Source organism: Crotalus tigris, unplaced genomic scaffold (assembly GCF_016545835.1).
Source record: "Crotalus tigris isolate CLP2741 ecotype Arizona unplaced genomic scaffold, ASM1654583v1 scf7180000017690.20705106771:4171800, whole genome shotgun sequence".
Classification (NCBI taxonomy): domain Eukaryota; kingdom Metazoa; phylum Chordata; class Lepidosauria; order Squamata; family Viperidae; genus Crotalus; species Crotalus tigris.
In genome coordinates this window covers 2,730,620-2,755,686 of record NW_024096569.1, presented here as the reverse complement: position 1 = coordinate 2,755,686, position 25,067 = coordinate 2,730,620, and the positions used below count along the sequence as shown (strand labels likewise).

The 25,067-nt window shown below is 45.9% G+C and overlaps 1 protein-coding gene across 1 annotated transcript in view; it reads right to left on the bottom strand.

Annotated features, from left to right (window-relative positions):
• Positions 1-13,691, bottom strand: part of TGM1 (transglutaminase 1) — a 56,696-nt gene extending 43,005 nt beyond the window's left edge. The window contains exon 1 of the mRNA XM_039338035.1: positions 13,571-13,691. The gene's annotated coding sequence lies outside the window, so the exon portion shown is untranslated. The remainder of the gene's footprint in view (positions 1-13,570) is intronic.
• Positions 13,692-25,067: the final 11,376 nt, after the last annotated feature.

Here is a 25,067-nt window from a genome sequence, read left to right as displayed (position 1 = left end):
TATCTTGGCTACCAAAATACGATGGAAAGAATGGGGCTTGGGATATTGTAGTTAGCCTGCAGGAAGGGTGGAAACGGTGAAATAAAAGAAAGAAGTAAGATAAATAAAACTTGGTCGTCTATGCTTGGGTGTTCAAGTGTAACACAACAAATTAGAAAGCATGTCCAAAGTGGTGATAGATAGGCTTTCCAAGGCTTGGCCAGGGCGGGAGAAATATTAATTATTCTTCTGTCACTATCGGCATTGTTTCCAATGCAAAAACCATTCCTGTACGGGGCTGTGTTGAGGTCAAAAATATATTTAGATTGCGTTATCCTGTTTATTTTCGATCTATCATTCATTTCCTCCTCCTTTGTTCCACCCAGATTCCAGAGCCCACACTTGAAAAGCTCCTTCTAAGAAAACACATTTTGTATGAAGAGTCAGATGAAAGAATATACCTGCAGGTGAGGCCCTGGGGATCAGAAGAAGAGTCATAGGTGGAGATAGGACCCAGGTGTGGGTGTGATGGACATGAGAAGAAGAAATTGCGAGAGAAACATTTACTCTTAGACCGCTAAATGATTTTTTTCTTTCTGCTCGCTAGGGGATTTGCAGTTGTTGTTAGTTGCGAAGTCGTGTCCGACCTATCACGACCCCATGGACAATGTTCCTCCAGGCCTTCCTGTCCTCTACCATCTTCTGGAGTCCATTGAAACTCACAACTCCTGCTTCAGTGACTCCATCCAGCCATCTCATTCTCCGTTGTCCCATTCTTCTCTTGCCCTCCATCTTTCCCAGCATTAGGCTCTTCTCCAGTGAGTCCTTCCTTCTCATTAGGTGGCCAAAGTCCTTGAGTTTCAACTTCAGGATCTGGCCTTCTAAAGAACAGTCCGGGTTGATCTCCTCTAGGACCGACTGGTTGGATCGCCTTGCAGTCCAGGGGACTCGCAGGAGTCTTCTCTAGCACCATAGTCCAAAGGCCTCCATTCTTTGGCGCTCAGCCTTTCTTATGGTCCAACTTTCACATCCATAAATTGCAACTGGGAAAACCATGGCCTGGATTATACACACTTTTGTTGGCAGGGTGATGTCTCTGCTTTTGAGTATGCTGTCTAGATTTGCCATAGCTTTCCTCCCCAGGAGCAAGTGTCTTTTAATTTCTTGGCTGCAGTCCCCATCTGAGGTGATCTTGGAGCCCAGGAAGATAAAATCTGTCACTACCTCCATTTCTTCCCCATCTATTTTCCAGGAATTGCTAACAGTTGGCATACTTGATAGCATTGTGAGGAAGGGGGCTGCGGGGTGTGTGTGTGTGCAGGGGCCATGAAACAAGACAGATTCACAGATTCACTGTGTCAGAAACCACTTAGCCAGGATGGGTACACGAATAACTCACAAGAAAACCCAAAAATCACATAGTTTGGACAGGAAACTAGACGCTTTGCAAGATACGCGTGACCTGAGGTGGGCAATAGGTGGCGTGACATTTAGCTATTTTGCATAGCAAGCGAGAAAGCTTTAGAGGGGCTGCAATCAATCAATATTATATGTTATGCATGTATTATTGGGGAGAGGACAAAGGGGTATATGTGAATGATTATAAAAAAAAACTGCAGTAAAACTGTAATTGGGGCCTTGATAGCTTTCAAAGCCGGGCCCACTTATATCTTGGTACCAAACTAAAAGTCCTTTTGTTTCACACCTTGTGTTTGGTCATCAATTGGCTTCGACATGGACTTTTGTAGTGAAAGCATCTCCACCTGGGTTGGTAAGATGGTCCTCGACTTATGACTGAAATGGAGCCTGGAATGACGGTCATCAATCGTGGCAATTGTTCACCAGGTCACCGTGTGAGCCCAGAATTAGGGTCCGAAGTCGCGGCGGTCATTAAGCGAGTGACCACGTCAGCCCAGACTTAGGGTCTTAGGTCGTGGTTGTTCAGCGGACCACCGTGTGACTGTGCTCGATTTATGACCATTTTGTGGCGATAGTTAAATGAACCGATTTTCCCGGAGGGGTGTTTTTTTTTTTTAACCAAAAAATCAGCAGTAAATATCAAAAACCAGCAAAAAAAAAAAAAAAAACCTGCCAAAAATTGCGGTTACATGACTGGGGGACACTGCAAATAGTTGTAAATGTGAGATGGTTGTCACGCGCCTAAAATGTGATCGTGTGTGTGTTTGTGTGTATCGGTGTGAGGCTGCTGGAGTTTCGAAAATGGGTCGTAATGAAGTCTGTCGTAGGTTTGAACGGTTACTAAGTGAGGATTATCTCTATTATCTTCCTTTGCTGGAGTTATGTGAACCAGAATAGAAAGAAGACGGTCACGGAGCATGTACTGAGTGCTTTTGGCTCAGCTCACACACGTGAAAAGTGTGCCCAGCTCCCTAAGGCCTTGAATCTTACAGAAAACCTGACCAATAATTAAGGATGCATTTTGTATTAATTTTCTCTAGTCTCTTCATGCCAAATATAACAATATGTCTAATTGCGTGGCGTATTCTGGGCCTTTAAACACATCACAACCGGAGAAGTCTGTATGGTACTACAATAATCCCATTTTGGGTAAAGTTCTTTCCTTTTTGTGCAAAAATGAAAGCTTTATTTTAATTGGAGGCAAACTGGACTTTCTTTTTTTTCTTTGAAGACGTTTCGCTTCTCATCTCAGGAGCTTCTTCAGCTCTGCCTGGATGGTGGGGAACGGAAGGAATATTCTAAAGCAGTGGTTCTCAACCTGTGGGTCGGGACCCCATTTGGGGTCGAACGACCATTTCACAGGGGTCGCCAAACAACGCAGTCCGCCATTTTCCCCCCCTTTCCCTTAGCTGTGCTACTCCCTTTTATTCTATTGGCTTTTGAAAGCCAATAGAATAGACTCTCTTGAATAGAGTCTAATTCTATTGGCTTTCAAAAGCCAATAGGAATTGTCCAGGCTGTCTCTGCCCTGCTGAGCCCGCCTAAAGTCCCATTCTGCAAACGGTGCTGCACCAGCTGAGTAGTCCTCGACTTACGACCGGTTGAGTAGTCCTCGACTTACGACCGGTTGGGGGTCGCAGCATTAAAAAGGTTGAGAACCACTGTTCTATATATTCTGCCTTTCCAGTCAGAGCTGAAGAAGCTTCTGGAATGAGAATCGAAACATCTTCAAAGAGAAACAAAAAAAGTCCAATTGCCTCCTGAAAAAAAAAAAAAAAGCTCCTTTGGGACGACTTGGAGGATGGAGAATCTCCACCGACTTTTATTTTAATTGATTTTTAAATACAGGCAAGTCCTTGACTTGCAGCAGTTGATTTAGTGACCGTTCAACGTTACGACATCACTGGAAAAAAAAAAAGGGACTGACGGCCATTTTTTTCAGACTTACGACCGTTGCAGCGTCCCCACGGTCACGTGATCAAAATTCAAACGCTTGGCAACTGACTCGTACTGACGACGGTTGCAGTGTCCCCCTGGGTCACGTGATCCCCCTTTGAGACCGTCTGACAAGCAAAGTCGGGGGGGGGGGGGAAGCTTAACAACCAACTGCAGCGGTTCGCTCAACAACGGAGCATAAAAGGGGGCAAAACTCACTTAGTAGTTGTCTCCCTTAGCAGCAGAATTCTTTGGCTGATAAACTGAGGACTACCTCCATTTACGATCCTTATTTATTGTTTGGAGGTTTAATAGGGCACTTTTTAACGGGACGTCGGTAATCCGCACCAGAGTCACCTTTAGGGAGAAGGGCAGCATCCGTGTTTAATAAATAAATAGATGTACAAAATAAATTTCAAAAAAAGGAACAAAGCGGTTATTTCCTTCCATAACTGCCTTCCGAACGTGGATTTCGTTTCGTTTCTTTTTCTTTTTTAACAAGCTGTTGAATGCTCCCGATTTTCTGGATCAACTGGATCCCTGTCCCGCGACAAGGAACCACCCCTTGAAAGGGACTGCCAGCGTAATGAGGCCTACGAATATACAGGTAGTCCTCAAGTTACAACTGAGATGGACCCCCAAAATTTCCGTGACAGTGAGAACAATTAACCAGTGGAACAACCTGCCTCCAGAAGTGGTGAATGCTCCAACATTGGAAGTTTTTAAGAAGAGACTGGACAGCGATTTGTCCAAAATGGGATAGGGTTTCCTGCCTGAGCAGGGGGTTGGACTAGATGACCTCCAAGGTCCCTTCCAACTTTATCATGATGATGATGATGATGATGATTACCTCCAAGGTCCCTTCCAACATTATTATTATTATTATTTGTGAAGTGAGTTTTGCTCCATTCTTCGACCTTCCTTGCCGTGATTGTTAATTAAATCACTGCAGGTGTTAAGTGAGTAACAAGGTCGTTAAATGAGTCAGAAGGTCACAAAAGGGATCACATGACCCCAGGGGGACCCTGCGATCGTCATAAGTATGAGTCCGTGGCCAAGCATTTGAATTTTGATCACGTGACCAGGGGGAGGCTGTAACGGTCCTTAAGCATGAAAAATGGTCCGAAGTGACTTTTTTCCAGTGCTGTTGTGACGTCAAACGGTCACTAAACTAACCATTGTAAATTGAGGACGACCGGCATTTAAGACTGTGCATCGGGGTAACTGTTACTGTAAGGCAAATGCAGCGGTGGCAATGCTATAACGGTCGTAAGGGCAAGGACTGGATGTAAACTCACTTTTCTCAGGGTCGTTGTAACTCTGAACGGTCACTAAATGAACGGTTGTAAACCGAGGATGTGTATCTAGATAAATAAACCGAGGAATTGGAGTCAACCGGATGCAGAGAGGGGGAAAACAGCTGGAATTAAGGGGCAGGGGCAGCAAAGCCCCCCCGCCCCCATTTCTGCTAGAGGGAGATTCAAACCAGCTTCTCCACAGATGTTGGAGAACATCTGGCGACAGGCAAACTCTCCACAGCTGTATTCAAAAACTGCCCGTTGGATGTTTGAAGGAACCATGGCTGTGTTGTGTAAAGGGGGGGGCTGGGGGGGGGCTGAAAAACGTCTGGATCAAAGCCAGGATGGCAGGACTGGAAAGCAACAGAAGCCAACTCTTCCCACGATGAGTTGTTGATTAAGACTCAATTGTCGCTGTAAAATCAACCTTACACCCACAGTGTGCTAGAAGCTGGCACTTGTGCTCAATTTGTGGAGTGTGACTCAATAGGCAGAGTTCATGTTGTAGCCCATGAAACCACAAAACTTGGTTTATGTCCACCACAGCTACAATACACTATGCTTAAAACAAAGAAAGTACAGTAGATTATGGTTTAGGATCAAGTGAGGGTCTAGATCAGGAGTCTCCAATCTTGGCCAGTTAAAGACTTTTGGACTTCAACTCCCAGAATTCTCTAGCTAGCGTGCTCATTGTGGCCCTGCTTACTCTCTTATAATCCCTTCCTCTCCAATCTCCCCACATGAAGGGATAGGAGTTCACAAGTCTTAAAGTAAAATTCTCTTCTCTTCTCTTCTCTTCTCTTCTCTTCTCTTCTCTTCTCTTCTCTTCTCTTCTATTCTATTCTAATTATTATTCTATTCTATTCTATTCTAATTATTATTCTATTCTATTCTAATTATTATTCTATTCTGTTCTGTTCTGCTCTGTTCTATTCTATTCTAATTATTATTCTATTCTATTCTATTCTATTCTATTCTATTCTATTCTATTCTATTCTATTCTATTCTATTCTATTCTATTCTATTCTATTCCAAATATTCTTCATTCTTTATGTGAAGGTTATAATAATTATTTTGCATGGTTTTGTCTATCTAATGAGATACAGCCCAGAATCAGATGGGCGGTCTTTAAATTTGATAAATCAAATCATCAGATAATTATTCTCCTTGCCTCCAGGTTTGGAGGATCCGACCAGGTGTAGCTGCTCACAGGCCGTGCTAAAATTTCCTCCTCCCTTGCAATCTTGCTTCATCATCACTGAGGCTCAAGAAGATCCTTGCCACGTCTAGTAACAGTGAGTTCCCAAGGATAATTATGCATTCCATCCAACGCTCCCTCGGTTTCCTTGCGCAGACATTACTTAAGAAAGACCAGGCATGTTCTCGGAAGCGGCCCTGCCCAGGACTATTTGCAGAGGCTTGGCTTTCCAACTGGTGAAGTTTCGTTGCGGATTTTGTGAGACACGGTCGAGAGCAAACACACCAAGGGAATACTGCAGCCAATTGTGGTCACCTTATCACAAAAAAGAGGTTGAGAGTTTGGAAAAAAAATTCAGAGAAGAGCAATTAAGATGATCCAAGGCCCGGAGACCAAAACATACAAAGAATGGCTGCGAGACTAGTCTAAAGAAAAGAAGAAATAGGGGGGACATGATAGCGGTGTTCCAATATTTGAGGGGCTGCCACAAAGAAGAGGGGGTCAAACTATTCTCCAAAGCGCCTGAAGGCAGGACGAGAAACAATGGTTGGAAAACTGATCAAAGAGAGAAGCGACCTGGAGTTAAGGAGAAACTTCCTGACAGTGAGGACAATCAACCAGTGGAACAGCTTGCCACCAGAAATCTTGGGCACTCCATCACTGGAGGTTTTTAAGAAGAGACTAGACATTTACCTGTCTGAGACGGTATAGTTCTCCTGCTTGAGCAGGGGGCTGGACTAGAAGACCTCCAAGGTCCCTTCCAGCTCTATTCTATTCTATTGTATTCTATTCTGTATTTTATTATTCTATTCTATTCTATTCATTCTATTCTATTCTATTCTGTATTTTATTATTCTATTCTATTCTATTCTATTCTATTCTATTCTATTCTATTCTATTCTATTCTGTATTTTATTATTCTATTCTATTCTATTCTACTCATAGCAGCCTGCACACAATTCTCAGCCTTGGCAAATCTGTGTTCTCCAGATTCCTCTAAAACGCTATGTTGTGGTTTCTTTAAAGCAGCATCATTAAACTAGCTTCCCACAATTGTGTCGCTCTTCAAGGGTTGCAGTTAGCAAACCCTAATGACAGGGTTTGGCCGACATGTTAAGTCAAACCAGAGTAACCACACTTTTGTTTTTAATGTTATTTTTTTTTTCTCTTCAATACAGGCGTACCACACCTCTCTGCTTATACAAACCATCCAATTTAGCACCGGCCTGAACCGGGCTGGTGAAGAAACATAAGACTTTTTTTAAAAAAAATCGGGTGTTCTCTTAAGGTGTGGTACCCTAATAATAAGAATAAGAAAGTTGGAAGGGATCTTGGAGGTCATCTAGTCCAACCCCCTACTCAGGCAGGAAACCCTAACCCATTTCAGACAAATGGCTATCCAGTCTCTTCTTAAAAACTTCTAGGGTTGGAGCATTCACAGCTACTGAAGGCTAGTAGAGTGGAGTGGAGTGGAGTAGAGTAGAGTAGAGTAGAGTAGAGTAGAGTAGAGTAGAGTAGAGTAGAGTAGAGTAGAGTAGAGTAGAATAGAATAAGGAACGGAATAGAATAAGCAACGGAATAGAAAACAGCTAGCGTTGATCATAAAGTCGTAGGGCTGGAAGGGACCTTGGAGGTCTGCCAGCGGAGGGCCTTCCCACAATGCCCCTCTTCCTTTCCTTTCAAAGTTTGCCCCAAAAAAAAAAAAAAACTAAAGCGCCTGGAAAATCATTCCATACGGCCCTAAGAAAACAAAATTTAAGAGAAAAATAAAGAGTTTTTCTATTAATAGAAAAATAGAAAGTGGAAGGAGAAAGGGAGAAAATTTCAGCCTGGATCCCATCCGTAGTCTTCCACCTCGGCATCTTGAAGAGTGGTGGATTTCAACTCCCAGAATTCCCCAGCCAGCCATGCTGGCTGGGGAATTCTGAGAGTTGAAGTCCACCCATCTCAAAGTTGAGAAATACGGCATTTACATAATGAAGCTACAAAGCAAGGGACTTCGGTGTCCATTTCCATTTTCCCCACCTCCTTGCAAAACCCCGGGCCTTTACACGGAGACAGAGCAGGCAGGAATCCAACTGGGGAAGCCCCTTTTTTTTTTTTAACCAGGCGGGAGGGAAAAGCCACCTGTCTCGAACTCTCCATCCCAAGAGACCTGTTTGAGGAGTACAGCAGCTATCAGCAAACTGGTTTCCCAGGGTGGTTCCTTGGGAAGCTAAGCCACACGGCTCTCACACAGAAAAAAATCAACAATATGGGTGGTTGCTGAATTTTAAAGTGTCACCGGGGTGGGGTTTTGGGTTTGTGTGTGTATGGAAGAGGGAAGTGAATTTAAAAATAACTTAATTGGGGGTGGGGGAGAAACGTCAATTTGCTTTTGGGGGTGCTGGAATGGAGTTTCCATGGAAGGGTCCCTCCCGGGTGGCTGGCACTGTGATCAGGAGCAGTCTACCCCATTAGCCATGATCGAGCTGATCTAGGAAATGGCACACTCTATAGTTCTCCAATTGCTCAGTTTATTCAGATGGTATTTTTTTCCTCTTTTTAATGTACTGAATGTGTTGGCCAGCTCAGTACTTCTTTGAATGACATGGGCAGCTCTACAGATTAAATAAATACAATTTCTTTCTTTCTTTCTTTCTTTCTTTCTTTCTTTCTTTCTTTCTTTCTTTCTTTCTTTCTTTCTTTCTTTCTTTCTCTTTCTTTCTCTCTCTTTCTTCTTTCTTTCTCTTTCTTCTTTCTCTTTCTTTCTTTCTTTCCTTCCTTCTTTCTCTTTCTTTCTTTCTTTCTTTCTTTCTCTCTTTATCTCTCTCTTTCTTTCTTTCTTTCTCTCTCTCTCTCTCTCCCTCCCTCCCTCCCTCTCTCTCTCTCTCCCTCCCTCCCTCCCTCCCTCCCTTCCTTCCTTCCTTTCTTTCTTTCTTTCTTTCTTTCTTTATTTATTTATTTTTTGTTTAAAATTGTGGCCTGCAAACCAGGGTTGGAGGCTTTGCCTGAGTACTACACTACCATTTGTGGTTTACTCAACAAATCATGGTTAAGCAAGGCTCGGTTTTTTTTAGCACTTTGGGAAGTACAATCTGGGCACCTTTGAAAAAGGCAGAAAAATCTGAGCCTATCAAGTGATCCTCTCAGTACTTTGCAATTCAAGAAGGATTTCACACCCAGCTCTCTGTTTTAAAATACAGGCTGCTGCAAGAAAGAAGGGAAGACTTCCTCTGGGCGTAGGCAAAGTACATTTCTTTTTGGAATGATGTTTCTGGAAGCCGATGTCCCAGACCAGGGGTAGGCCACTTTGGCCCCCTCATAACTTGTGGACTTCAACTCCCAGAATTCTTCAGCCAGCATGGCTCAGCTTGGAAACCTCTCCCTTTCCCCTCCGCGTGGCTGGCTCACGAATTCTGGGAGTTGAAGTCCACGAGTCATAAAAGAGCCAAGGTGAGGGAACTATGACCCTTTGATGACTTGTGGACTTCAACTCCCAGAATTCCTGAGCCAGCGTGAGGGAACTATGGCCCCTCATGACCTGTGGACTTCAACTCCCAGAATTCCTCAACCAGTATGGGGGAACTATGGCCCCTTCATGACTCGGGGACTTCGACTCCCAGAATTCCTGAGCTAGCCTGGCTCAGCTTGGAAACCTCTCCCTTTCCCCTCAGTGTGGCTGGCTCAGGAATTCTGGGAGTTGAAGTCCACCAGTCATAAAAGGGCCAAGGTTGCCTACCCCTGTCCTAGCCAGAGGTGGGGAACGATGGCCCCTTTTTATGACTGGTGGACTTGGACTCCCAGAATTCCTGAGCCAGCATGGAATCCTGGGAGTTGAAGTCCACAAGTCATAAAAGGAGTCATCGTTCCCCACCCCTACCCTAGACAAAAGCCCTGATTCACTGCAAACTTGACAGATCCAGCTCTGATTGTGAACCGAATGGCAAAGTGAAAAATCAATTTAAAACTCTTCAAGCCTATACAACACACACACACACACACACACACTACAAGGATCGCCTCCCTCTGGGCCCTTAAAACTGACACATCGCCCCTCCAATATCTGTAGACTAATAAATTAAGATTTTAAGTCTGGGAGTAACCTGTTTAGACATTTTTAGCCATGACTAAAAAGTGCCCATTTTACAGGCAGTCCTTTTTTTAGTGACCACCCCACTTGGTTATAAAACAAAATGGTCCCTAAGTGAAGCTGTGCTTATGATCTTCCTTCAGCTTTCCTCTGTGTTGCAGACCTGCAAAGGTCGTAAACGCGAGGAATAGCTGCAACTTTCTTTTTTCATCCCCCCCACCTCGTGACTGTAAACAGTCGCTAAATGAGGATCCAGTCATCAGCAGTGTCACGAAAAGGCAGATGCCACCAAACCATCCAATGTGCAGTTATAAAAGTCAAGTCAGCCAAGTCAAAACGTTCGACTCAAAAAAACCACACACAAAAAAACCCCCAAACATTTTGGTGCCGACAAATTTGAAGAGAAAGAGAGAAAGAAAACCATCCAGCTGGTTTCCATGCAACAATTTTGCACTTTATTTGGCTTTTTCCCCCAGTGCCAATTGGTCTCAAACCGGATTCACACATCTCTTTATCCTGGGTCAGAGCAACAGAAGATCCGTTGAGGGCTTTGATGCTCTGAAGTCATCATTGATCCTGGTCTGTACAAGATCATTCTGCTGCTGAATTCCCCCCTTGCAAATCGCCAGACTCCTACAACCTTCATCTTGGGGGGTGTTGAGGTCATCTAATCCAACCCTCCAGATTTGACCAATGAACCAGTTTGCACAGAAGTTGTGGGTGCTCCATCACTGGAAGTTTGTAAGAAGAGACTGGACACCCACCTGTCTGAAATGGCATAGGGTCTCCTGCTTGAGCAGGGGGTTGGACTAGAAGACCTCCAGGGTTCCTTCCAGCTCCATTCTGAGCGATTGATTAAAGCGTGTCCAACAGACGGACGGGTCTTGCTATCACACGGCCCGGAGTTCCTCCAACTTTAAACCAGAATTAATTTTTCCAAGAATGAAAAACTGAATTCATGTCCTGCACTCCGAAAAGAAATAAACTAAGGCAAAAAGCTGGTAACTTCATTCACACAACACGGAGAACTTGGAAATCCCTTTACCGACAAAACCATGTTATTAATGGTCAGAAACTTTCTCGCAAAAGGGAATTCCTGTTTTTTTGGGGGGGGGGTGTTTTGTGTGTGTGTGTGTGTGTGTGTGTGTGTGTCAGCACAGATCAGTGCTTTTCAACCTGGTCAGCTTTAAGATGGGTGGACTTCAATTTCCCAAGCTCCCCACTTTAAGATGGGGGGAGGGACTACAATTCCCTCGCTGGCTGGGGAATTATGGGAATTATAATCCACCCATTCTTTTAAAGTCGCCCAGGTTGGGAAACAAGACCATTATAGGCCATCACACCTCTCCTCCTGCAACAATTTGGTTGCGCAAGAAGAGATTGGACGGCCATTTGTCTGAAAGGGTATAGGGTTTCCTGCCTAAGCAAGGGGTTGGACTAGATGACCTCCAAGGTCCTTTCCAACTCTCCTCTCCTCTTCCTCCTCCTCCTCCTTTTAAAGAAAAGACTGGACAGCCATTTGTCTGAAATGGTATAGGATTTCCTGCCTAAGCAGGGGGTTGGACTAGATGACCTCCAAGGTCCCTTCCAACTCTACTCTCCTCTTCCTCCCCCTCCTCCTTTTTAAGAAGAGACTGGACAGCCATTTGGCTGAAACGGTATAGGGTTTCCTGCCTAAGCAGGGGGTTGGACTAGATGACCTCCAAGGTCCCTTCCAACTCTGTTATTCTGTTCTAAGCTCCGTTGGGCTTGTCCATTAGCTTTATGAAATGCGCTCTGGACCCCCCCCCAAAGGACGTGCAAGACAACCTCCCTTCCCCCCCAAATTCCCTATCCTTGTTCTTTGACCCACAACTCTTTAGTGATCCGCAACAGGTGCTCAGCCACAAACCCGTCCAACCGGGTCATTCACGATCTGCTAACTTAAGTGTCAACTCGTGGGTAGCTCAGCACGTCGGGTCTTGCGCGAACCGGGAAAGCCCACGGATTTGTCCCCGAAAAGGGTTCGGGGTTCGAGTCCGGCGCCTCTCAGTTAATTCAGTTCAACACGAGTATCTTTTATGATTTACACCTAATTAGCTCACCGCGATTTTTCTCCAAGGTAACCAAATACAAGACGGATTTCTAGCCAAAGCTGCGCCCCAGCCGTGTTTTTAAGTCCCTGCTCCCCGGATTCTGGCAAAGCCCGGCCTACCTCGCGGGGCTGTTGTGATTCGAAACGAGAGGAGCCGGTTTCCCCCCCCCGCCCGCGATTCGATCCCCCAAAGTACCGTCCCGACGACCATAGGAAGGCAGGATCCCCTTTGCAAGTCTGGGGGGGGGAGACTCTCCTTCCAGCCCCAAGGGTCCAAGCGATCCGCACTACCGCTCCCATCTTCCCGATGATGGGCTCTGTAGTCCTGCCCTTCCCCCACCCGCCCCCGCAGTTCGCGTGCGCTGTTTGGCAGCGCCGGATTCCCACGTGCGCGAGTCCCGCCGGGCGACGCGCGTGTCTTCCAACAGCTGCACGGTTCCTAATTTTCTGTCCCATCCTGACCCACGGGTGGGATTAAAGGAACCCCCTTTTGGGGTTCTGCCTCCCCCCCCCATATCTCTGCTCCTTCTCCTTGCCTTCGTCCCATTCCCTCGGGTGGCGGGTGTGTGTGTGTGCTCCAGAGTTCCTGTCCACCACAAACTTTTTCGCAACTCCTTCTCAAGTTCTTTCTAACTCCCCACACCTGCCCGGCATCCACTGCCGGCTCTAGAAGGCCCCGGGTACCTGTGCGCACATCTGGAGACACCTGGGAGTCCCTCCCTAATCCAGGGCGTGCCTACCTGCCTGGCCTTCCTTCCTTCCTTCCTTCCTTCCTTCCTTCCTTCCTTCCTTCCTTCCTCTCTCCCTCTCATTCTCCTTCCTTTCCTTTCCAGCTTTCTCTTTTACTTCCCTCCCTCCTTCTTTTCCATTTACCCCTTCCTTTCTCCCTCTTTCCTTTCTTCTTCCTTCCTTCCCTCCCTCTTCTCTTCCTTCCTTCCTTCCTTTCCTCCCTCCCCCTTTCTTTCCCTCCCCTTTCCATTCCTTTCCTTCCCTTCCCTTGCCTTGCCTCCCTCCTTTTCCATCTACCTTCCTTCCTTCCTTCCTTCCTTCCTTCCTTCCTTCCTTCCTTCCTTCCTTCATTCATTCCTTCCTTCCTCCCCTTCCCACTTTTCCATCTACCTCCCTCCTCCCCTCCTTCCCTCCTTCTCTACCTTCCTTCCTTCCTTCCCTCCCTCCTTTTCCATCTACCTTCCTCCCTCCCTCCCCCTTTCTTTCTCTCCCCTTTCCTTTCCTTTCCTTCCATTCCCTTGCCTCCCTCCTTTTCCATCTACCTTCTCTACCTTCCTTTCTTCCTTCCCTCCTCCTTTTCCATCTGCCTCCCTCCCTTCCTTCTCTTTCCTTTCTTCCCTCCTTCCTTACCCTACCTACCTACCTACTACCTACTTACTCTCTCCTTCCCGTCTCTGATCTCCCCAGCAGCGATGCTCCTGTTTCTGCCTCCTCCCCGCGCCCCCTTCAGCCTCCCAGCTGCCTATGTAGGACGCCTCCTCTGGGGTTTTCCTTGCCTGAACTTGCCCACCAGTAGGGAAAGACCCTCTTCAGCTTCCCACGTCTCTGGGGGCCCTCCACCCGCTCGCCCCGGGCCCCCCACTCACCTGGCACTCGGCGGCTCAGCTCCGATCCGGCTCGCTTCGCCCCAGGCGCGCTCTGGAGCCGAAGAAGGATGCGCAACTGATGTCAAAGTCTGGGGTGGAGCCGGCTGGTGTCTCAAATATGAGAAGCATCCGGGGAGGGGAGGGCCCAGGCTGCCGGCCCCTCCCCGAGCGGGGAACTTCCCAGGTATGGGGGGAGGCAAGGACAGGGGAGCGCCTGGGAAGTTGAGTCAGAGGGTCAGCCGGGGGCCAGGATGAACTCCCTGGCCTGGCAGACAGGAGAAGTGTGTGTGTATGTGTGTGTGTGTGTGTGTGTGTGGGGAGGGAAGGATAGTTGGAAAGGGGGCATGGGTGTAAGGGGTCAAGCTGACCCCGCACCAATGACTGGTATTTTTATCCCCAAGTATTTCACACCCTCCACCCCATATTTCTATAATGGGGAGGGGTCTTAATGAAGAAGAATAAAAATAGTCACCCATTCCCCCCTAATCCACAAATCGGGACTTGTTTTGGCGTAGCCCAAGAAAAGAAAAAAAAAAAATTTCCCAACTTTTTCAAAGTTTTTCTTTTCCAACTTTGCAAACGTCTTTTCCAACTTTTCCAACTTCTTTTCGAACTTTTTTCAAACTTGGAAAACTTTTTAAAAAAACTTTTAAAGAAACTTTTTAAAAACTTAAAAAAAAACTTTTTAGAAACTTTGAAAACTTTTTTAAAACTTTTAAAACTTTTTGGAAACTTTTTAAAAAACTTTTTAGAAACTTTGAAAACTTTTTGAAAGCTTGGAAAACTTTTTGAAAGCTTGAAAAACTTTTTTTTAAAGCTTGGAAAACTTTTTGAAAACTTTGAAGACTTTTTAAAAACTTTTAAAAAAACTTTGAAAACTTGGAAAACACTTTGAAAACTTTGAAAAACGTTTTTAAGAAACTTTTAGAACTTTCAAAAAAAAACAGAATAAAAGTTTCTGAAGCTTTAAAAGCTTTTGACGCTTTGAAAAGCTTTAAAACTTTGTTAAAACTTTCTCCTCCTGAATTAAACCGCCCGGAGCTGTTCCCGTGGCTTCCTACAAAGGCCTGCCAGATAGAATTCTTCACCAGCTGAGACTGTTCAAGGTCCTCTGACGATGGCGTAGACTGCCTTGGAATGTGGAGGCTCTATTCAGGCAGAGGACTGATACTGGCCTGACGTAGGTTTTCTTCCTCCAGCTGGAAAGACCCCTTTTGAACGCCAGGGAGCAAAATTCCCCACTTTCACTTTCGTTATAAGCAACCCCCCCCCCCCAGCAAGGATTGCTAAATCAGCTCAACAATGGAAGGAAAAGGAAAATTAAAAATTAGGCCAAAGAGACTTTTCCCCTCTTATCTTAAGTTGGGAAAGAATTGAAAACAGCAGGGGAATTCCAGCCAGGCCACGACACAAATAAGAAAAAAAAAACGTTCGATTTTATTATTTGATTTTATTATGCTATTATTTTATTATTTTGCTTTATTGTTTTAGCTTAGTTTTTTTTTTCACGTGGCCCATATTTGCACCAATCGCCTCTACTTTTAGAAACGTATTGTTTTTTTCAGTCTGGATGCTGCTCTTTCTGAGAAATCGGACACACACACACACACACACACACACACACACACACACACACACACGTCTGCCAGGACAGAAATCAACTTTCTTTCCTCCGGGTGTTGGGACTACAATTCCCATCCTCAGCCTGCCACTGATGGGCGCTGTAATCCAGCCCTTCGTTCTCCTATGGTAATTCAATCCCTCTACCCTGGTTTTGGGGTGTATCTTTGTATAACTTTTCAAGGAGATTCTTTCTCATCCTGGCATGTTCCAGATTTTGGGGGGTGCCTTGTACCTCAAATGCCCCAGGAGATTGGCACTTAGCATACCGAGATCCATCCAATCAGAGGGCTGAGAGGGAGGGAGAGAAGGAAGGAAGGAAGGATTATCGCACAGTCAGCCAGATGTTCAGATTGGATTTGGCATTTTTGTCTACCTATCAAGTCCTTCCCAAGGACCTGGGATAGGCAGATGTGGATGTTTGATGGTATTACAGATCTCGTGGCAGGATGGAAGCAATTCCTAGGAAGGCTGCCTTTTGCAATTGACTAATGGCGAATTTATCAATGCCAATGGTGTTCAAGTGGTGCTCCAGTTGTTTTGGGATTGCACCCAAGACGCCTATTACTATTGGTACTACCCTTCCTTGCCTTTGGCACCGTCTTTCTATTTCTATTTGTAGGTCTTTGTATTTTGTTATCTCCTCCAGTACTTTCTCGTCTATTCTGCTGTCTCCAGGCACTGCCACGTCCACTATCCAGACTTTTTTTTGGTCTTTCTTATCGACAATTGTTAAGTCCAGGGTGTTATGTTGCAGGAGCTTGTCTGTTTGAATTCTGAAGTCCCAGAGCAGTTTAACTTTATCATTTTGTATGACTTTCTCTATTTTATGATCCCACCAGTTCTGGCTGGCAGGCAAATGATATTTCTTGCAGATCTTCCCATGCACCGTTGTTGCTACTTTGTCGTGCAGCTGCTTGTAGTCAGTCTGTGCGATCTTCTTGCAGCAGTTTACCAGGTGGTCCACTGTTTCTTCGGTTTCTTTGCAGAGGCGGCACTTACTGTCTGTTGCTGTCATCTCAATTTTGACTTTGTATGTCTTTGTCCTTAAGGCTGGGTCTTATGCAGCCAGAATTAGTCCCTCTGTCTCTTTCTTCAACTTTCTTGCTCTTAGCCATTGCCAGGTCTTGTTATTATCTGCTTTCCCAGCTATTTTTTTTTTTTAATGTACTGGCCATAATAGTGCTTTGTCTTCCCATGCCTCTATTCTGTTCTTCATTTGGTCTTTCTTGTAGGCCAGTTTGGTCTCTCCAGTAGTCAGTAAACCTTCCTGATATACTAATTTCAGTGCATCTTCATCATTGTTCTTCAGATATTCTTCCAAAGCCATTTTTTTTCTTCAACCATTATTACTACTACTACTACTACTACTACTACTACTACTACTACTACTACTACTACTACATCAAGTGCTTGTATGGCATATGTCCACTCAACAACTTTTAAGATGCGTGGACTTCAACTCCCAGAATGCCCCAGCCAGCCTCGTTGTTAATGCTCAGTATAAAAGACCCCATACTTCGTAAGCGCTCAGAGGCACTCTTCTTTAGCCTGGCCCGCATTTAACAAACTTGGTCACAACACGAGTTGTGAGCTTTAAAAAGCACGCCAGGGACAAAATAATTGTGCAGCCTATGCAAAGGTGCTGTGGGTGTGTGTATTTGTATGTTAACCATGGCTACAAATTGCTCCCTTTGCGCGTATGTCAGCAATCTCCTTCGGAAGACAAATACTCTGCACTTGCTCAGGGGCCCCATGACTTTGTCCTGCAGCTGAACACCAGCCCTGCAGCCAAACTATCTCAGATTAAACCCTGGTTTAAATCATGCCCCTTTCATGCCCAGAAGACAGGGCGAATACAAACCATCTTCCTTCAAAATGTAGACAAACTGTATTTTTTTTTCTCCCTTGGGCGCAGTCACTGTGCTTGGAAAGGCACGGGGCAGGCTGAAAACCAGCAGGTGCAACTCCTCGGAAAGAAGGCACAGGGAGTCCTCGCTTTACGACCACAATTGGAGCCCAAACTTTCGTTATTAAGCGAAACAGCCATTAAGCGGGTTTTGCCCCATTTTATGACCAGTCTTGTCCCAGTTGTTCAGTCAACCCCTGCGGCTGTTCAGTTAGTGACCCCATCATTAAGCGAATCAGGCTTCCCCCATTGACTTTGCTGGTCAGAAGGTCGCAAAAGGGAATTGCACGACGCACTGCAACCGTCATAAATACGAGTCGGCTGCCAAGCACCCGAATTTTGATCACGTGATGGTCCCAAGTGTGAAATACGTCCATAATTCGCTTTTTTCCAGCACCGTTGAAACGCGCTGGAAAACGATTGAGCGTAAGTCAAGGACTATCTATAGTCATGTCCGTGCGTATCTGTCCAGATTTTTCTGCTGGGGTGCCCTTTAAAAAAAAAAGAAATCCTTAAATTTAATAATAATAACAGACTCGGAAGGGACCTTGGAGGTCATCTAGTCCAACCCTCTGCTCAGGCAGGAAACCCTATATACCATTTCAGACAAATGGCTGGCCAGTCTCTTCTTATAAGACTTCCAGTGTTGGAGAAGGGAGGGAGGGAGGGAGGAAGGAAGGAAAGAAGGAAGGAAGGAAGGAAGGAAAGAAGGAAGGAAAAAAAAGAATAACAATAACAGACTCAGAAGGGACCCTGGAGATCATCTAGTCCAACCCCCAGCTCAGGCAGGAAACCCTATATACCATTTCAGACAAATGGCTGGCCAGTCTCTTCTTATAAGACTTCCAGTGTTGGAGAAGGGAGGGAGGGAGGGAGGAAAGAAGGAAGGAAGGAAGGAAGGAAAGAAGGAAGGAAAAAAAAAGAATAACAATAACAGACTCGGAAGGGAGCCTGGAGGTCATCTAGTCCAACCCCCAGCTCAGGCAGGAAACCCTATATACCATTTCAGACAAATGGCTGTCCAGTCCCTTCTTAAAAACTTCCAGTGTTGGAGCCTTCACAGCTTCTGGTGGCAGGTGGTTCCACGGATTAAATTTGCCAAGATGTTGCAAGGAAAGCGATTCTGGAGAATTCCCGCGGTCGGGCATGGCTGAGTTGGCCTCGCCAATTTCCTTGGGAGAGTCGGACGATACGGCTGGCACATGAGGAGGCAGGGCGGAGGCGGGAGAGGAGAGGAAGCCAGCTTTTCTGTTTTTGGGGATCTGCTGCTGCGCGACATACGCCCGAGGGATCACCTCGCCACACCTTTGCAAGTTGGGGAGTGACGGATCCAGCTAGACCAGCTGCTAAGGCAGGGAGAGCCAGCTGGGAAGCAGGCCAGGTCTAGCCGGTGCTGGGAAAAGCAAGTAGGACCGAGCCATGTTGGAGTCAGGATCGCCGAATTGTCGAGCGGGAAGGGACACCCGAGGGTCATCTAGTCCAACCCCCGGCAAGAGCCACTTAAAAGCATCCGGGAGAGAGACGACTGTCGGGTATCTTCAAAGCCCATCATGTTGTTAAAGAAAATCTAGATAGCTACCATTTCTGTCTATCTCCGGTTAGAGAGAGCTGGAGAGTCAGCTGGGGAGAGTCATATGGGTGTCGGTTGTGCCAATAAAAGAGAACATTGGTCGCTCAGGGTTGAAATGAGGGGGTCCTTGGTGCGCTCTGAGCTGAGTTGTTTTCTTGCAGACGTTTCATTATCCAAAGTAGATAATGTCACCAGGGCTAGGAGGAGGAGGAGGAGGAAAAGGGCTGTGGGGTCCTTGGTGCTCTCTGAGCTTGGTGGTTTTCTTGCAGGCCTTTCATGGCCCATCTAGGGTACATTATCAGTGCTAGAAGGGAGGAGGAGGAGGAGGAGGAGGAGGAGGAGGAGGAGGAGGAGGAGGAAGAGGATGATGATGATGGGATCCTTGGTGTTCTCTGAGCTTGGTGGTTTCTTGCAGACATTTCATGGCCCAACTAGGGAACATTATCAGTGCTAGAAGTGGGAGGAGGGGGGGAATGGAGTGAGGAGGGGGAGGAGGAGGGGGAGGAGGAGGAGGAGGAGGAGGAGAATGACTTGGTCCTTGGTGCTCTCTGAGCTGGGTGGTTTTCTTGCAGACGTTTCGTGACCCAACTAGGTAACATCATCAGTGCTAGAAGGGAGAGGAGGAGGAGGGGAATGGAATGAGGAGGAGGAAGAGGAGGAGGACTGTGGGATCCTTGGTGCTCTCTGAGCTAGGTGGCTTTCTCACAGACATTTCATGACCCAAACTAAGTAACCTCATCATTGCTGGTCAGTGCTGATTGTGTAACATAACCCATGCGGCTGTCGGGGTCACGCGACTCTGTTTTTTGGGATTCACATTTATGACCGTTTGCGGCCCTCCGTGGTCAGGGGAACGATGATTTAAACAACATTTTTTCCCCCAAGAAACCAGGGTTGACTTCCGGTGGGTCTGGCAAAGGACGCCCATACCAAACGACGGGTGTCCGCTTAAAAACCACAGTGTCCACTTAACGACCGTGGCGTTTGTTCTACGACTGCCCCGTGTACGCTTAGCAACCATTGCAAAAACGAAAGAAAGAAAAGCTCATAAAATGAGACACGGTCCCCTGGCAACCCGCTTTACAACCGTGATGCCTTTCAGATGAAAGTAAAGGCTCAGTTATGGTTGTAAAGCGAGGACCATCTCCACGTAAAGCGAGGACGAAAAGTGAACCCTGCAGGCAGATCCTGACCCCTTTGATTGATTCAACTCTGAAGTCAAATAACAATCAGCCACCAGGAAATGAAGTCTGAGTCGCTGAGTTGTCACTTCTGCGTAGGAAACGTGTCTCGCCCTACAGATGGGTGTCGAAGTCCATGCAATGTGGACTTCGTACGGCCCGCAACATGGACTTTGTAGTCTTGTTGAAATGTGCTAACTAACACGTGAAGTGTTAATACCACTTTACAAGGACTTGGTAAGGCCACACTTGGAATACTGCATCAGGTTTTGGTCGCCACGATGTAAAAAAAGATGTCGAGACTCTGGAAAGAGGGCAGAGAAGAGCAACAAAGATGATGAGGGGACTGGAGGCTAAAACATACGAGGAACAGCTGCTGGAATTGGGGATGTCTAGTCTAATGAAGAGAAGGACGAGGGGGGACAGGATAGCAGCGTTCCAGTATCTCAGGGGCTGCCCCCAAAAAGAGGGAGTCAAGCTATTCTCCAAAGCGCCTGAAGGCAGGACAGGAAGCAAGAGATGGAAACTAATCAAGAAGAGAAGCAACCTAAGGAGAAACTTCCTGACAGTGAGAACCATTCACCGGTGGAACTACCTGCCTCCAGAAGCGGCGAATGCTCCAACACTGGAAGTTTTTAAGAAGAGACTGGACAGCCATTTGTCCGAAATAGTATACGGTTTCCTGCCTGAGCAGGGGGTTGGACTAGATGACCTCCAAGGTCCCTTCCAACTTTATTATTGTTATTGTTATTATTATTACATAACAAAATACTTTTTTTTTGGTATTTGAATTTGACTTGTTTTTCTCTCTTTTCTATGACGCTAACAAAGCTCCCCCTTGACTTAACAACAGATCAGTTAGTGGCCGTTCAGGATGACAACCTCACTGGGAAAAAAATGGGATTTAGGACTAGTGTTCACACTTACGACCTTACTTAGGCCTTCAGCTGGGTTTTATAAAATCTTTTCGCTTTAGACCTCCACCGAAGTGTGCAAAAAAAAAAAAAAAAGGTTCAGTGAATCAGTCAATTTCAACTTCTCGCGGGAAAAAAAAAGATCTCGCAAAGTTGGAATCGATTGAACTTTTTAGTCCCGCCCAGTCTGCCATTACCAGCGCAGCCACGCCCAGCCAATGGGTCACGCCCACACAATTGGCCACACCCAGCCAATGGGCCACACCCACCCGGCACCCGACGATGCATAAGTGGGTTTTGGGTTGCAGTTTGGGCACTCGGTCTCTAAAAAGGTTCGCCATCACTGTCTTAACTATATAAAAAAATGGTGTTTTTGAACGAGAGGAATCCCTTTGTCATGGGACGGGCTGAATAAATCGTAAGAGGGGCCTTGAGCCTTGAATTTCCGTTGCTAAGCGAGACATTTGCTAAGCAAGACATTTGTCCCGTTTTACGGCCTTTCCCGCCACTGCTGTTCAGCAAATCCCCGGCAGTGGTTAAGTTAGGAACGGCGTTGTCGACTTGGCTCGTCAGAAGCTCGCCAAAGGGGATCACGTGACACCTCCAGGATGCTGCGACTGTCATAAACGTGAAGCAATTGCCAACCCTCTGAAAGCATCGCGGTTGTTAAGTGAATCCGGCTTCCCCATTAACTCTCTGAATTTTGATCACCTGACCCTGGGGATGCTGCAATGGTCCTAAGTGAGAAAAAACGGTCATAAATCCCTTTTTTTCCAACGCTGTTGTGATTGAATAGTCGGTAAACAAACTGCTACTCTGAGGGATGCCTGTAAAAATGATGCTTTCTGACGCTTGGCGAGTGGTTCGTGTTTACGACGGTCGCAGCGCTGCTGCCGGGTGGCGGGGTCCGCTGTTGTGACCTGCCGGCACGCCACGGTGGGACTCACTCATCAATGGCAGCGATTTGCTTCACAATGGCGTCAAGAAAAGACGATAAGACAGAGCAGGATTCGCCTCACAGCCGTCTTGCTTAGCGACGGAGGTTTGGGGTTGAACTGGTCGTAAGTGGAGGACTGCCTCTAAAGAACAGGCGCCTAGCTTTCTTTCCAGAGCCCTCTCAAAGCAGACATTCGGTCCATGAGGTAATTGGCGTGTTGCCTTGAAATCCAGGCTCTTTTGATAAGAAGGTCAGTTCGTGTCAGAACGAAACTGCCTGCTTCTGACACAACCCAGGACGCTGTAATCCCTTCCTAGCACACACAACACACCCTTGTGCGCAGGAGATGTGGCAAAAGACAGGGACGTCAGCCCCAGCGCGCAAACCTCTGAATCACAACTTCCACGCAGAAATGAAGCAAGGCAATAATAAAACAAAACAAAACAGGGTTTCCGCTCAGAGGAGGCGGTTTGGAGAAGAAATGAACACAAATGGGTGCTCAAAGCAGATTTTCTAAAGTGTGCGTGTGTGTGTCTCTCTCTCTGTGTGTGGGGTTATTTGGCTGGATGCAAAATAATAGAATAACTGAGTTGGAAGGGGCCTTGGAGGTCATCTAGTCCAACCCCCTGCTCAGGCAGGAAACCCTAGACCAGGAGTAGGCAACCTTGGCTCTTTTATGACTCGTGGACTTTAACTCCCAGAATTCTTGAGCCAGTAGGCAACCTTGGCTCTTTTATGACTCGTGGACTTTAACTCCCAGAATTCTTGAGCCAGCACAGCACAGCTGGCTCAGGAATTCTGGGAGTTGAAGTCCACGAGTCATAAAAGAGCCAAGGTTGCCTACCCCTGCCCTAGACCATTTCTGACAAATGGCTGTCCAGTCTCTTCTTAAAAACTTCCAGTGTTGGAGCATTCACAGCTTCTGGTGGCAGGTGGTTTCACTGGTTAATTGTTCTCACTGTCAGGAAGTTTCTCCTTAGTTCCAGGTTGCTTCTCTCCTTGATTAGTTTCCATCAGTTGCTTCTTCTCCTGCCTTCGGGTGCTTTGGAGAACAGGTGGACCCCCCTTTTCCTTGTGGCAGCCCTTTAAATATTGGAAGACTGCTATCATGTCACCCCTGGTCCTTCTCTTTGTTAGACTAATAAAATAACAGAGCTGGAAGGGACTTTGGAGGTCTTCTAGTCCAACCCTGTCAAGCAGGCAAGCCCTTCCACTGATTGTCCTCACTGTCAGGAAGTTTCTCTTTAATTCCAGGTTGCTTCTCTCCTTGATTAGTTTTCATCCGTTGTTTGTCTTGCCTTCTGGTGCTTTGGAGAATAGCTTGACTCCCTCTTCTTTGGGGCAGCCCCTGAGATACTGGAACACAGCTATCATGTCCCCCCTCGTCCTTCTCTTCGTTAAACTAGACATCCCCAACTCCAGCAACCGTTCTTTATATGTTTTAGCCTCCAGTCCCCTGATCATCTTTGTTGCTCTTCTCTGCACTCTTTCTAGAGTCTCAACATCTTTTCTACATCGTGGTGACCAAAACTGGACGCCGTATTCCAAGTGTGGCCTTACTAAGGCCTTGTAAAGTGGTAATGCTTCACGTGCATGACTTGGGTGCATACCGTAGCAGGTTAGGCTTGCAGCTAGGAAATGGATTTTTAGAGCAGGCATATTCAACCTTGGCTATGTTTAAGACTGGTGGGCTTCAACTCCCAGAATTCCGCCAGGAATTCTGGGAGTTGAAGTCCATCAGTCTTAAATGTTGCCAAGGTTGGACACCCCTGATTTACAACAAGAAAAAGGGAAAATAAAAACCAGCTTGAAGAATCAGGCGCTTTCGTGACTTCTGGCTATTAATTGTGCAGTGGGATTGAGAAGCGGTCCCATTTTTCCCTCGCAGGCCCACACACGCTTCCCCCAAATTAACCTCACGCTTTGCAAGACGAACCGATTCCTTTGTACCTACGCGTGTGTGTACATGTGCACGCCACTAAGAGGCCCAGAATAATCCGTTAACAATTCATGTTTTAGATGGAAGGGGTGGGGGGAAAACCACTACGTGTATTTACAGATAGGTACGTACAGGTAGACGTATGCCTTCAATGGAGTCTGCTCTTTATGGATTCACATTGCGACGGTCGTAGACGAGGGAAGGGGTGGTAATTGTAACTGCGGAAGTGGGTTGTAAGTCCCCCTGGGAAGGCATGTTGTAAGTTTGAAGCATCGCTAAGGGGTGAGTTGAAAACCGAGGACTATCTGCAAGCAACCTAAGAAGTATATTTTCATTGTGCAATTATCCTCTTAAGTTTGCGATGGATGCAACCGGAAGGCAGCTTGTCACATTACCCTTTAAACTGACTGCCAAGGGTGGAAACTCGGGGTGTTCGGATCCGGCCCCCCCAAAATTAAAAGAGTGCCAGCTGGGAAGAATGCTGCTTTAATCCACCGGTTTACGAATTGGGGCCGGGTCTTGCTTAACGACGTGGCGAATCCGTGCTGTGAAAATTTGGGAAAAAAACCCCCCTCCTTTGTGGATGATGGGCTACAGTTGAATCCGTGCCTGGATCAGCGTGTGGGTCGTCCATGATTTACAAGCACAATTGAGGCCCAAAATTTCTGTTAAGTGGATTTCGCCTCACCTTACGACGTTTCTTGCCACTGTTGTGAAGTGGGTCACTGCAGGTGTTAAGTTAGGAACCGGGTTGTTAAGGGAATCTGCCTGCCCCATTGGTTTTGCTGGTCAGAAGGTCGCCAAAGGGGATCACGTGAGCCCAGGACACTGCGACCGTCATAAATATGAGTCAGGTGTCAAGCGCTTTAAGATGGTGAGTTCTAGTCCTACCTTAGGCATGAAAGCCAGCTGGATGATTTTGGGCCAATCACCAGGAGACAGTGAGTTCTAGTCCCACCTTAATCACAAAAGCTGGCTGGGTGACTTTGGTCCAGCCCATCTCACAGGGTTGTTGTTGTTCTGGGCAACATAGGAGGAGAAATGTGTTCTGGAATTTTCCGTTGCCTTAATAAAATATTAAAAAAATAAGACGAGATACAAACAAAAAATAAAATAAAATATAAAATAATAAAATAAAAATAATAAAAGAAAATATAAAAGAAAATATAATAAAAGAAAAATAATAAAAGAAAAATAATAAAATAAAATAAAATAATAAAAGAAAATAAATAAAAGAAAAATAAAATATAAAATAATAAAATAAATAAAAGAAAAATAATAACAAAATATAAAATAAAATAAATAAAATTAAATTAAAATAATAAAAGAAAATATAAGATAATAAAATTAAAAAAATAAAATAATAAAATAAAATAGAAAATAGAAAATAAATAAAAGAAAAAATGAAAGAAAAGAAAAATAAAATA